Below are 14,608 nucleotides of genomic sequence, written 5' to 3'. Positions count from 1 at the left end.
GCACAGGACTGGGCTTGTGACTGTATTACAGTGAGATGTTAGTCAGAACAAGAATAGGACTAATGTGTATGAAAGAGCAGCAGTTTAAAAGCAGCCACGTTTAAATCAGCAATTTAATGTAAGGAGGAATGGCAGTTTCATTAAATAATGCTAAGATCTCTCAACCATATTCTTAACTAGTAATCTCCCCACAGCAAAATACATAGCTAATCAACCTCCTAGCCTGTCAGTAAACTTGCAAGGGAATTAAATCCTGGAGGAAGGAGCCCGTAGCCCCGGAGGAAGGCTGAGTGCATGTTTCACTGTCGTCTTTTCAGCTCATCTCAGTGGTCCCACTGCTAGAATGTGCTCTGTTGTCATGGCAACCCCATCTCCTGCTTCCTACAGGAAAGATTAGCTTGTACTGTGCACTGGAGAGAATTTAGGGGAAGTCAAGCTAATCCCTGGGTGCACTGCAAGAGAAAGGTTGGACCTCGCCTGAGGGATGCTGTATCTGCAATGATAGAATTGGCCTGCCACAGACACTGGTATTTAAGTTGAAGAGCAGAATTCACAGTAAGTGTCAGATCCTCCAGAGAGGAATATTGAATGAGGTTTTCTAAGTCTTGGTGAAGACTGTCCCATGCCAGCAGTGGAATGACAGCAGGAGGCTGTGTGTGGAATACCAATATGTTTCACCTGTTCAGGTGGTATTTCAAATATAGATTCAAAGCCTCAGTTCCCTGGAAGCTAGGTGATAAAATTTTAAAACACAATTGTGAGATGCGCACATAGAAACCTGAAGTGTGTCTCATTTGGTGCATAAAGCTGAACAAGTGATGAGGAGAGTGCCTTACAAATTGTGTGTGCACTGTGCAGGGTGCTTAAGAATTCCTGGCTGCTGAAAAATAAGCGGGAAAGTGTGAGGAAACTGCTCTGTGTGTGCTGCAAACTCTACTGTAAAAGTGCTGAACTATCAAATTAAGCATAAAAAATTACAACTCCTGATGCAGTCTTGTTTTTTCTTCATATAATAACCCAAACATTGAGCTTTTAAAAGGTGTAGTCAAAATATGAGCTTTTCTTTGAGGAAAGCTCATTTTAATGTAGCAGAATTATGGTGCTGTGTGACGTGATGTAGCATGTAAAATTTGTGTTTGTTTTCTTGCTGGTAGAATTAAAGAGAGGATATTCTAGATTTTCCATTTCTGGTTATTTTAATGTTCTGCCTTTCTTTGATATGATCCTGCATTTCACTTTAATAGATGCTCAGGATTCCCAGTTTTAAACTAGACTGTTTGCAGTAAGATTTTAACTGTCTGCTTTTTATTACTGTCAGCTTTTCCTAAACTAATTTTTCCACCAGTTTGTAGGTTCAGCCTATGTATTCTTGCATTTTTATTATGCATGCCTTTTCTGGTTTTAATTAAAAAAAAAAGCCTCTTTATAATTATTTAGTGGTTATTTTCTACATAGCTATACCTTCTAACTTATATCTATTATGCATATGTGTTTTACATATATGAAATGTATGCATGCTTGTGTGTTTTTGCAATATATACAAGCATATATATATGCAGACAAGTGGAGTCTTTGTTTTAAGGAGGCCCATGAGTAATTAATAATAATATAACACTGAAGAAGTTAAAGACCTATTTTCACCTTGCAGGATAGATATTTTCCTCCTATCTAAAAAGCTTAATGCTGAGAAATCCTAGTAAACACACACTTAGTCTGCTTAAAGAAACAGCACATGCTTTATTTCTCTGTATGTCTGTAGAGCTAAAAGCAGAATCATCTTGCTGATATGATAAAAGAGCACTGTGTTACCTTTCCAGAGTTTTGGGTCCATGGCATGGGTAGTTAAGGGACAGCGGTTGTTTTTTTCTCCTCCCTCCCAGGACAGCTCAGAAAGAGTCACACGTAAGCTGCAGATTGGTTAGCATAAGAACAGCCTTCTCTTCAAACTTCTTTTTTCGGCCTGTTTTACCAAATAGTGAGAACGCTGATAATCAAAGAAACTGTCTTCTTTGCAGTTAACAGAGTCAGTAGCCAGTGTACATCTATTATGGAGGAGTATAAAATAAACACAAAGGGTATGGAAGATTTAAGTCATCATTTAGGCTGACCCTTGAATCTGTAGTGGACATATGGGTGATAGGGATTCCCCAGAAATGTCAAGCAAAGTGGGGATCAGGATAAGAGCAAATTCATCGAATAAATGCTTTTAATTGGAAAGAGCACTATGAAATTATTTCTTGATATGTGTCAAATTAAATCAGTGATTAAAAAGTTCCTTCTGTGATAAAAAACACACTGGGAAAGATTTGCCAGACGTTTTATTGTATATTTTCCCCATCTCTGTGAGAATATGTTTGTGGCTGTTTATAGCCTTTAAAATAACTGAGATTGTTAAATGTACAGATTTTCTACTTTATGTGTCATTTTATTAAATTAATTAACTGGAAAGTTGGATTTTTTTTTTTGTCCCACGGTGATGATTTGTTTCCTTTTATTTTTCTCCAGCACTTAACTTGTGCTAAATGGAGCAACGTTGGCTGGTCAAACATGATCTTATTCTGCTTTCTACAAAGTGTGTGATTTTAGGAATCTAGTCCAAGTTTTATTAGGAGCTTTCAGAAAGGAACTTGAATTTTTTTTTTTGCATTTCTAGACAAGAGTAAACAGAACTACCTGCATGTGAGGAAATGCAGTGAACTTCAAAGCATGCATCCAAACCCAGACCTTGTGTTCACATTCTCTTCCAGGGAAAGGACTGGAATGCTCCTTGTAGCAGTGGGATTGTATTACACACAGGCAGGTACAATTGGTAGAGGCTGCTGACACTCAGGAGTCCAGGCCACCAAACTTGATGAAATTCCTGTATAAACTCTGATCAGTTAAATAAACTGAAATTCCTTGGGTTACCAGAAACTAAAAAGCAATGTTGACTCTATTTGCTGCATACAAAAATGCCAGATTTTCTAAACTTTTTAAAAGACCAGAACTTGTGCGTTCTTCCAGGGCTTCTCTTTGGCATTCTGTTGTTCTGAGAGCTGCTGGCTTCCCTGCAGCAGTGGGTGAGTGTCCTCTGCCCAGGCTTTTCTCTTCATTTCTTTCCTGCCCATCATTCCCACTCCCAACAGGTATTACACTCTTCCTGAACTGCCTTCTCCCTGTTCCACTGTGTCCCAGTGTTCAGGCTGTCTGCTGGCCAGATGTTGGACTGGCTAACATAATGCTTTCTGATATGTCTTTGCCATGCATAAAAGTAAGTAGGATGATTTAATGTATATACCGATTCATCAGAACAAGGTTTTGAGTTATGGCACCAAACAGAAAAATATTGCCAATAGTGTGTCACTCTATTTCCTTGAAACATTTCTCACTATTGCAAAAATAGCCCCCAAAACTTGTACAGCACAGCAGCTGCCTACAGCCTCCATTTGGAATTAATGACTAAGAATTTGTTTGTCTTTCACTGCAATTCTCATTCAGGGAAAAATAGATAAAATGTTCAGCACTGACTGGCTGGTACACTGCTCCTTGCAGAACCTGGCTGTCTTTTAACATCCACAAGTATAAAGCCACAGACTTTATTCTGTCCCAGAAGGGCTCTTGATGCTGATATTCTCATTAAATCAGTAGCAGAAATCACTCTTCTATACTATATATAGACTTCATATGCAATGTCTGTGTGTCTCTACATATCAGAGATTTATCCTACACATTTTAATAATAAATCAATAATAGTGATCATATTTTTTCCTGGTTGCAAGGCATCTTATTTCCTGAGGCATCTCTGCCTCTTTATATCCTTATTTCCTTTAAAATGTGTGCATATATATATAATGTTTCCGAAGACACTGTAAATGGTTTGATGGTAGCAGAAGTGGGCCTCAATGAAAATAGTGTACCTTCACTGAAAACACTAATTTTAAATCTATTGAGTTTTTTATGTATTTAAAATGAATTCAAATATTTTGATCATTTTTTAAATTTTAAACTTATCTGAAATATTTTAAAAAATCTTTTGAATTAAAAGTTTGTCCTAATTTGAAACAGTAATAGCCATCCACATGGGAATTTTTTGATTGTTTTAAACTTCCTTTGTCTTCCTTTTCCCCTCAAAAGAAAACCTCTGAAGCCACTGATTTTATGTAAATTGCATGGATTTAATGGACTAAATTATTTCTCAGGCTGCACATGCTGGGTCCTGTTGATTCTAGTGAAATTAAGATCATATGCATCCAAAGGTAGATTTTAGCCCAGTGTGTGATGGTCTTCTGGCCAGCTTTCTAGCAGTAAATTAAAAAGTGCTTTCTCAGTGCTGTGCTGCTGGCTCTGTGGTTTACTGCAGAGTAGGTCCTTTATATTAGCTGAAGAGCTAAGCAAAACAGCAATGCTAATTTTTAACAGGGTCGAACACAAAGGGAGGGAAACCAAGAATTCCTGGGCAAGTTCTCTTTCCTAACAGTAGCTGAGAAACAACACGCAGTCTATCTGGCAGCACTAATACTGAAAGGAGTGCAGTTGTTTTTGTTGCAGCCCCATTATTCTAATTTTTTATGCTGTCATCCATAATAATCTGAATATTTTTGTCTTTTCCAGAGGTTGTTCATCAGGTTGTGACAGCAGGTGGCTGTAAGGAGGATGAGCAAAACACATGCATCCTCAATGGCAATGCTACTTTTTTTTTGGTTTTTTAGATTCCAAATATCAAAATATCAATACCAATAATACCAAAATGTCAATTGTAGTAGAAAGTTATATACAGTAGGAATCCAGTGTTCCTGTTGTTCTGTTGCCAGAAGAGTCTACTGGAAGTTTTACAGGGGATGGGAGGATGAATGTGTGCGCAGGCCATGAGTGATTGATCTTTTCACATGTAGTGTATTTTATTTTATCTTTGCAAAATCATTCTTGAAAATAGATTATTATCTGGATCCCTTTAATGGTCTCTCTGTAGCTGAATAATGGGTAATTTTGAATTTGTCGTTTCTCTAGTTGTTATGATTGAAATTGTTTTCTGAAACACGCTGAGGAGAAGACAAGTGCTGTATGTGTGGGTTGATGGCAGCCACTGATTGCACCTGTGATTTGTGAAAGCCTTCAGTCAGCAGCAAACTAAATGGGATCTGATCAAAACTATCATTTGGATATTCAAGTCCTAGACCATGAGTGCTCTGATATTCACTAATGTCCTTCCATTCTGCTCTTTACTACTATGAAAACTACTGAAGATTGTTTCTAATGGCTTCTATTGTAGTTACCACCTGATGCATGAACAGATTCAGTCCTTTTTGCTGCGTACAAATGTGCTGTCAGCATACCTTCATGTCTGACACAAAAGCTCAGACTCTAATCCCTGTATTTTGTCTTCAATTCCTGCATCAGCAGCTGTGGTGTTGAGTTTTGCAGGGACTCTTGGTGTAGGAATCTCCAGAAATTGCAGATTGCAGTGCTGAAGTTAAGAATAAATATTTCTTGGGAAAACAGGCCACTTGAGAATTGGTGGATGACATCTACATAAAAGGAGCTTAGTGTCTGTGATTTCCAGTGGTTTTCACCACATTATTCAACTGATTTTGGCATTTTTAGGTAAATATTTCAAACTAGAGCTGTCCCAGGTGTTCTTCAACAAAAGAAGATAATGCTGAAATTAAAGCAGTTCTGAGAAAATTTTCATCTTCGAAGGCTTCTTGAGTGAGGCTAAAAGGTTTTGGACAAATATTTCAAAAGCTTCCAAGAGCAGTTTTCCTAGGGTGACATTGACTGACAGGATCAGGAACTAGAAAATCTGTATTTATCTGTTTGCATGAAGGGGAATGCCAAGAATATCTCTCAGGTATTGCAGACTTTTCTAAAGAAGATGATAGCCTTCGACTACCTTCTAAATGCTCCTGTACTGGAGCCACTATATCTGTCATGGGGTAATAAAGTGAGGGGTTTTATTTTAGCAAGACTGTGCTTCTAGTCCTTAAAAATGTTTCTATTCACGTTTTACAGAATCATAGTTCATAACTGTTTCTTTGCTCAGACAGGTGAAATTTAAGTACTGAACTGACATATATTTTGACCTGTGTTAGTAGTTTTCTGTATCCTGGAGCCCATCACACTAACTTAATCAGGGGTAGTTAAAGTCATGCTTTCCCCAGATTGTTTTGTAATCTGGAGACCAAGGAAATATCTAGCTCTGAAGTTTCTGATGATTCCTACATGCAGAATATGGAACAGTCTCCGAAAGCTGCCCTACCTGGATCAGCAGGTACCATCAGCAACAAATCAAATTTGTGTTTGAAATGCAATTAATAAATTTGATTGTGGTGTGTTTACCATTGACAGCTCTCCCTTAGGTTGTTGGCTTTTTTGTTGTTATTGCATTGGTTGTATTATTTCTTTTGATGGCTTCTATTTCAATTGCAGAAGAGGAAAAGCCTGCTTCTGTTCTGTGAAAGAGAACACAGTAGGCATTTCACTCTTTTCAGTGTTGGTCCTAATGTTTGCTCTTATAAAAGATAAAGCCTCCCCTCCCAAGACTGTAATACTTATTAGGAATAACATTCTGTTCATGATCAGGGTTGAAATAATGTGTTTCAGCATAAGTAACTTTTCTGCTCTATCCAGTGGTAAAAACTTTCCACCCAGAAGAAATCAGGTTAATCTATTCTCACATCCATCTTCAGATCCATGTTCTGCTTCTGTAAATTTTTAACTTATCTGTTGAAAAACCCAGATATCTCAGAAATAGTTTGTAATTATTATTTAGGAAGGAAGGTGATCAGTTTATGAAGGTGATGTTAGGAATTGCAAAGCAATGATCTAGGATTTGAAAGAATTTGTCGGGATTCTGTTGTCTTGAGGGACATTTGCAATTTATCTATGCAGAAAAAAGATTATTAGAAGTGTTGTTCATTCTCATCATTGTATTTTTGCAAGCACTATATTTTCTAAGTTTTCTGGAAGCTTGGGAACAGGTCTGCCATACAGCTGTTTGTCATACATCTGTTTCTGTTTCTAATGTGCATTTCAACTAGATTAAAGTAGCTATACAATGCTGATCCTTTCAAAATATATAGTATTCCATGGGCCAAAGAACCTTGTTTACAGAGTGTAGAGGGAAAACTATTATAGATCAGATTTTGAAATATCTTCATCTTCTCTATTTAAAATAACACCAATATCTGTGAGTGCTCTTACTCTAGGCTTCCCCTTCCTCTCCAAGCTAGCTTTGCCACAGAGAGAATCACCTGTGGACAGAATTTTTGGTTTACCAGGAGCAGCCTGCTGGTTTCCACACACAGATCTGTTAGGCCAGCTCAATGGCCCTTTTTTACAATTCCATGCTGCCCTTTATTCTCAGTCAGTCCCATATTACAAGGAGGCCAAGCAGGTATTATAGCTGGAATCTTTGGTAAGATTTTATTCTTTCCCTTTTTAGTGCTCTGACATTTAACAACAATTTGTACAAAAACAGTTGTTGCAATTGGAGTGAAAATAGGACTGATTTGTTCATATTAAAACATTCTTAAATGCCATTGGCAATGGTGCCTTATCAGTAGTGTAAAGCACAGGGAAAGCACATGCAGCAATTATGCTGTGGTGACTGCTGTTGCTGAATTTTCCTGGGCTAACAGAAGTCCTTAAGTGAATTAGAATAATGGAATAATTATTTTACTTCCTAAAAAATCTCACCAGTCTGCAAAGGTAGCAAAACAGCTCATGGTTTCTCTCTGAAGGGTGGAATTCTGTTTGCCCTATTTTCTGGCCTTTTTGAGTAGTCTGGTTTTGAGTCTAGCTCTCAGTGATGTTTCATTAAGGGCAAACTGACTGCCTTTAATGAGAAGAAAATTTTTGAAAGTTGATAAATAGTATTAAGTTCAAGAACCTATAGTGTTTTTGTTGGCATTAGCTTCCCAGAAAGGAAGTGTAAAATGACAGCCTTCATGCAAAAGTTTTCAAGTGCACGAAGTTTTCAATTTTTAATCTTTCATTTCCAGTGCTGTTCATTACACGCTCTCATACTTGCTCTGTTCCCCACCCAAGCAGAGTCCACTGCATAGCACTGGGAGGGAAAGTTTGAAACAAGAGATGCATTGCTTAGTCAGGTGGCTTGGCAGTGAACATTTGAACTCCACAGCTCTGGTGAGGATTAGCAGTAGATATGCCAGAGCTATCTGTTAGATCCTTTGTGAAGTTTCTGAGCTCTGAATCATAGTTACTTGACCTGACAGGAGTATTGTGACCACTGACCATCTAGTAAATTTTTTTTTTTTTTTGTGTGTGTGTTCATATATCTCTTATTCTAGTCTATATAACCAAATTCTCATCTATATTTTGGGAAGTGTGAATAAGTTATTAACTTGGATGAAAAAAAAAAGGTTGATCCTTTGGGGTTTTTTCCCCCCTGAAAATAGTTTCAGCAAACAGAAAGGCATGTTTTAATTTTTTCAGTCACATTGAAATCAACATCTGTAGGATTATGAGGCAATTGGAATTTAAAAGTGGTGACTTTAATGAAGGTAGAAGACACATTCCTGTACTGTTAATACCTCAGGGGAGCTGTGCTGTCTTCTGTGTAATATCATCCAATTGGTGCCAAATTCCTGACATTGTAGACATTTGTGGATAGAGTTTGCAAATCTGCCATTTTTTCAACCTAAGTTATATTACATATTTCAGGATTCTTCTAACTTGAGCCATGCAGTTTTGTAGTGGGAAGAAACGTTAACTGTTGTAAACTTCCAAGCAGATTCTAATGTCTTAATTTTGATAATGCCTATACATCTCACTTGGCAGTTTTGGCATTCACTACTTGAAAAAAATTTTTCAGATCAAAGGGAGGTCAATCATCAGCACTGCTTATTTTTCTGCCTTATAATTGTAGTCAGCATGCTAGAGAGGCTCCAAATAGGCTGTGTCCTTTACTTCAGTGGCAGTATTGTTGTGTTCAGGTAGCACTGCTGACTCTTACCACCTTTTGCATTCTTTTGGGCTGGCACTCAAGCATTGGAGATGCTGAATTTTTTTAATTTACACTTGATACAGTAAAAAATGCAATAGGAAAGACATAATGGGTATAACCATTCAAAAATGGTTGCTTGCCAGATGAAGAAAGGCCAGGGTTTTTATCAAGTGCTGTCCTGTGTGACCAGAATAGTGGTTTCATTTAATCAGTGAGGAGACCACTTACTGTTGTTACCCATGGCACACTCAAAGCAGGAAACAGTAATGTACATGCTGCCATGGACTCTTATAAGCATTTTAAAGTGGCAGAATCAAAAGCAAACAGAATTGAAACGGGACATGTAATTTATATCCCTCAGACATGCTTATTTGCTGCAGTTTGTAATAGCAGCTTTCCAAGCTCTGGAATTCATTGAATTTCTGAACTTATGGTTTATCTGTAATAGAGTTGTGTACTTGACTCACAGAGACTCTGTCTCAGCAAAAACATTAATTGCATCACAGCCACTAAATAAAGAAAGAACAACCCTTCTGGAGTCCTACACTTGCATATTTACTGTTCTGACTTCTCAGATTTGCTAACATCCACTTTCCTAATGTATTGAGGAAGTTTTAATTCACCTTTAGCACTAGACACTGCACAGAAGAACAAAGGCTGTAAGTTCCTACTTCCTATTCCACATAGTTTTCTTCTACTTCTTCCCAATTATATGTTTATTGCCTATTTTTAAACTGAATTTCTGTATGTGAATATCAGAGGCACTTGTTTTACTCTCTGCTGAGGTAGGAAATTTTCCTGAAAATTTCCTCTGTTAATGGGAGTGGAGACAACTGAGTGGAAAGGATCTGACAGAATTGTTCCAGAGTGCAAAACAAATGTTTTGCAAAAAACTGCTTCATTTTACTAACATTATAAAATGAAAACTAGAAAAAAAAATCATAGGAAATGTTTTCGCTTCTTTGGAGGAGTTTTCAAGTCCTAACTTTTAGTATGCAGTTGTAAGTAACAATAAAATTGCTTTAATTTAAGTAATACAAGTCTTTAGATGATACTTTTCTGTGTAAAAAACAAACCAAACAAGAAAATTAGATTGTAATTTTGAAATTCTCAACTAGAGTGACAATGATGATCATGAAGTCTCTAATGAGTCTGAACTATTAGAGAAATATTGTTGCTGAGAGTTATGCTATCAACTCAATTAACTATTTTTATTATTATAAAGATACTCAAAATATTGGACTGACTTTGGACTCAAAATATTGGACTGACTATTGGACTTTGATCTCAGTTGCTCTTTGTTTTATGTGCCTAAATAGCAATTGGCAACTACTGACAATGTGTATAAATTGCAAATAAAAAATAAAGAATGCTTGCAAGTCTTCTTCAAAATAGTTCTAAAATAAAACTTGGAATACAATACTAGAATCTATTGAACTTCAGCAGAGCTCTTGCTTTTTGTACATCTGGGAATGTATTGGTATATTTTTCCAATTCTCTCTTGGTTTATTTTTTTTTGGTTGGGTAGGTAAGATTTTTTCCTTATTTCTACTCTGTTGTGGTCATCTAGTGACAAGCACAATATGAACAGACATCATATGCTTTTTCATATTTCAAGAGGAAACTTCTACTAAGCTCTCTGTTTGGAATATAACAAACAGGCAAATCCAGCAATTTGTTCTGTAAATGTTGGGGACCCAGGTCAGAATGTGGGTTAAATGTTATTAAGTCCATATGAAGCTCAAAGCAACCATTTCTGTTTATTCTTATGGCTTCTCCCTCCTTTCTCTCCCAGTTTTCCTGATGAAGGGGGTATAATGAGCCTTTCCATAGCCTCTGCTCTTATGGAAGAGCAGGCAGCAATTTGCTGAGGGGATGCAGAGCTGTCAAACAATTACTTATTTTGCTTGTGCTCAGGGCTCCACCCTTCCAGAAAGAAATTCAGACTGACATCACTATTTGAACCTACACAACACACTAAACCTGGTGGGGTATATTTTAAAGGGTTTGATTAAAAATTCCAGGTTTGGGGGCATCCAGTCTGTGCAGAACTTCTTCTACTGGCTCCAGCTTGATCTCTCCTCTTTGCTTTTGTCTTCTGGCAAATCCTGATGAAGTAAAATTCTACACTACACACCCACACTAGGTCCAATTGGTAGGTAAGTTTAGCATAATTCCTTTCAGCTCCATTTGTGTTGCAGTTTTGGCACCAAACGTGCACCTACATGTTACTCTTTGTCTGCTACTGGCACAGCACCAGATTCTTCATGCTGCCAGGAACAGTGGCAGCTGCTGCTTATGCTAAAGCATAAGCCTCTTCCTGCTGGACAAGGAAGGGGAGAGTGCAAGATCTCTTAGGTTACCTCTTTTTTATAGAAAAGGCTTCACATTTCTCCCTTTCACAATACGTTGCAGTCTCAAACATCTTTATTGCTGATGTGTTCTGTGCAGGGTTGGAATTTTAGTGACCCTCAAACCTAAGAGTCCTATTTGCCTGCCTGAGCCCTATTTGCTTGCCTGTCTCCCAGCCTTCTTCAGTTCCTAGTTTCTTATCAATAAACTGCTCTGCAGTCTGGAGTCCTCTTTGGGATGAGCATAAGACAATACCTCTGGCACCACTCAGGGTTGTCGGGCTGAGAATTGTCCTTCCTGAGAAGGAAATGCTTGTTCTTGCAGTGCTTGCCCAAGAGTGGAGCTCTAAGCCATGTTCTTGGTGCCAGATGACATTTTTGCCTGTCAAATATGATCCTATGTGAGTCATAAAAACTTTTAGGAGAATTGCAGTTTTTTTGCCCTGAGAACTGCTTGATAGAGTCTTTGCCGCAAAAAGCGCCCTGAAGGTTTCTCCAGAGTAAGGGGAAAACCAGGGATTTTTCTCCCCAGAGGCAGTAAGGGCTCTGTGTTCTGAAGTGTAAATGCCAAAGAGAAGGAAGAGCTAGATACATAGTGGTAATAAGGCCACTGTGCACCCAGTGAGCTTTCAAATTGGTTATTTATGTGTGCAGTACCCTCCTAATAGACGTCTCCTTCATCTCCTTGCTGTGCATATGCAGGGACAGTCGCTCTGCAGGCAAAAAAGTAAATGTGCAAGTCACTCATGAAGCTCTATAAATGAGCCCTTCTATAATGCTGTGACTGACAGGGCAGTATTATTTTTCTGATGGTTGTTGATGTGATGGAGTGGCAGTTGTTCACTGCTCTGTTATTTAACATTATAATTGAATAAAACAGCTTCCTGTTTTGTGCCTCCAACAAGAAGAGATGTTTACCCATGGAAAATTGTGAATTACTGAAATGTTTGTTTAATAATGAGATAAGATTTACAGCCTGGCCAATGCTGATTCCACTGTGTATGTGCATGTGTATATCAGATTTACTGTACTCTTGTTGACAAGGCTAAGGATCAGTTTTCTCTGTTCCTTTTTCTTTTCATAAACTCATGCAGTGTGTGATCGTATGAAGTAGCTCCTGTCCTATTCCTCCAACACTGAAAATAACAGTAAGGAATTTTTTGATAAGTATCACTGAAACTGATGGACATTTCAGATTTAAATTCAATGCAGTGGGTTCCACAGCTGAATTCACAGAAGGCAATGCCATCAGGAAAGCATATATGTCAGAAGGAGAAAAAGAATTGTTATTGTTATTGAGGTTAACTGAAGAGGATAATTAATACATGATCTTGTAATGGACCAAACACAGTCTCACTGGGAATAAAAGGACTGAGCTCTCTGCACACCACCCTGCTCTGTCCTCTGGAAAGGCTCTTGACCACCTCTTAATTCCTTTGCTTTGTTTCCTTGATACAGGACAGTGGAAACAGAAAGAGTGGCAGTAATTTATTTTGAGGAGAGAGTAGGGTGCTTGAGATTAATATAGGTTCAAAGAAAAGCTGGTTACTTGGAAGGAAAAAACCTGTTGAGCATCAGCACATAACTAGAAGCCACATCCTGCTCAGGAAAATTGCATTTGAAATTATTAAGGGCTCAGGAATCCATAGGAGGAAGAATTGTATATGGTTTTCTCCAAACATCTCCTAATAACCACGGATTAGGAGATAGGATATTGGACTAAATGGATTTTTCATTTCATGACCATAGTTTATAGTCATTCTTATGCTTTACGAGATGGGAAGGTCTGAGATCATCTTTGTACCTCCATTAATTCAACCCCTGTTCTATATAACAATGTGAAAGGGAATGGAGATGATGAATAGATAGGGCTGATTTGGACTGGCGTTTAAGTTATGTTCTGAACTTGGGCTTCAAACATGACTTGTGATGGAAATGAAGCATAACCAAATACATAACTGTGACAAATTAGTATTAAACAGTCCTTGTGAAAAGTGGTGGGAGTGAAATGTGTCCTTGCCTTTTTATCAGTTCATTTAGAAAAGTCTCTATAATATTTTATACTACAGAAGTTTCTGTGAGTCAGCACTGTACACCACCTTTTGTCTGATTCATGGTGTTCCTCTTCCAAAACTGCCTGCTGTCTGTTACCACCAAAAGTGTGTTTTTTTCATTAATCCCCATTAGGAAGGTTGCCTTGGTGTTGTGGAATTGTGGAAGGAATTTAACTTAGTTTATAATGTTTGTTTCTGCAGCATGTTATTTTCATTAAAGTTGTATTTTAACATAGGAAAATAAAGCACAAGCACTATTGAAGCCAAAAGGTTAAGGAGAACAGCATGGTTGTTCAAAATTGATCTTGAACCTGCTGCTCTCTAGTCTGCAGTGCTGCCTCTTGCATGTGACCATGTTCAAATGGATTGGATTGCTAAGGATGTAAAGTGGTGCTTTCAAGGTCTGGGCTGATGGTATCCAGCCCAACAAGATTAAAGCAACCTTCATCATCCAGGATTTTGGTAGACAATCTTTAAGAGTGGGTGTTATGACAGCCTGCATTTGCACAGCAAGAAGTTTCAGTCTCACTCATCCCACTCAGCTCATTCACTTCCAATCTCCTCCTTTTAGAAGGAATAGTTACCCATCTTGCTGCTCTCAGAGATGCTCTGTCGACAAGCAGCCCACTCAAAATGTTCATTTAACCCGAGTGCCTGCTACCTCAGAGTTTGCAGGCATCAGTGTCTGTCTGCATGTGGGCCCTCCCCCATCTCTATTCCTTAGAGGAGAATGAGCCCAACAAGTGCCTTGTTCTTTTGATGCGATTAATCAGACTCATTATTATCAGGAGTGGTTTTGGTTTGTAGCCTCCCCTCATGCAGTCAGACTGTTTCAAAATAGCCAAAGGTGTTGTAAGGTTAATTGCCTTTCCCTTGTTTTTGACTGGTTCCTAAGCAGGATATCTGCCCTTTAAGTGGAGCTGAAATTCCATGTGTCTGTATGATTGCAGGACTGTGTCACACTACTGCTGTTAGAGCTGAAGCCCAGCCCTGTGCCTTGTGACTAGTAAAATATGTTTCAGTTAGCTGAAATCTCAGCTGTATAAACTGTTAAAGCATGTTCCAAATCTTAATTGCATTCTCACCTGAGCGGTAATATGAGAGAGGGTCAGGATATATTCAGAGATTTGTCTTAATGTAGAATGGCTTGCTAATTCATTCCTGTCCTACCTGCAATATGAGGAATATGAAGAATTCTGGGTGAATTAGAGTATGAAACTGATAGCTAAGAGCTAGAACATCTGGAGATTTTTCTCTCA

At 38.1% G+C, this 14,608-nt stretch overlaps 1 protein-coding gene across 5 annotated transcripts in view; it reads left to right on the top strand.

Annotated features, from left to right (window-relative positions):
- NOL4 (nucleolar protein 4) overlaps window positions 1–14,608 on the top strand; it is a 181,740-nt gene that overhangs the window by 85,765 nt on the left and 81,367 nt on the right. Inside the window, exon 1 of one of the 5 annotated variants that reach the window (XM_031066572.1) lies at window positions 406–555. The exons of the other annotated variants lie outside the window; for them this stretch is intronic. The gene's annotated coding sequence lies outside the window, so the exon portion shown is untranslated. Of the gene's footprint in view, window positions 1–405; window positions 556–14,608 lie in introns of those variants that run through there. 5 annotated transcript variants of the gene reach the window in all.

Source organism: Geospiza fortis, unplaced genomic scaffold, assembly GCF_000277835.1.
Source record: "Geospiza fortis unplaced genomic scaffold, GeoFor_1.0 scaffold53, whole genome shotgun sequence".
NCBI classification, from domain to species: Eukaryota; Metazoa; Chordata; class Aves; order Passeriformes; family Thraupidae; genus Geospiza; species Geospiza fortis.
Note: the sequence above shows the minus strand (reverse complement) of the source record. Positions and strands in the feature narration are given on the sequence as shown.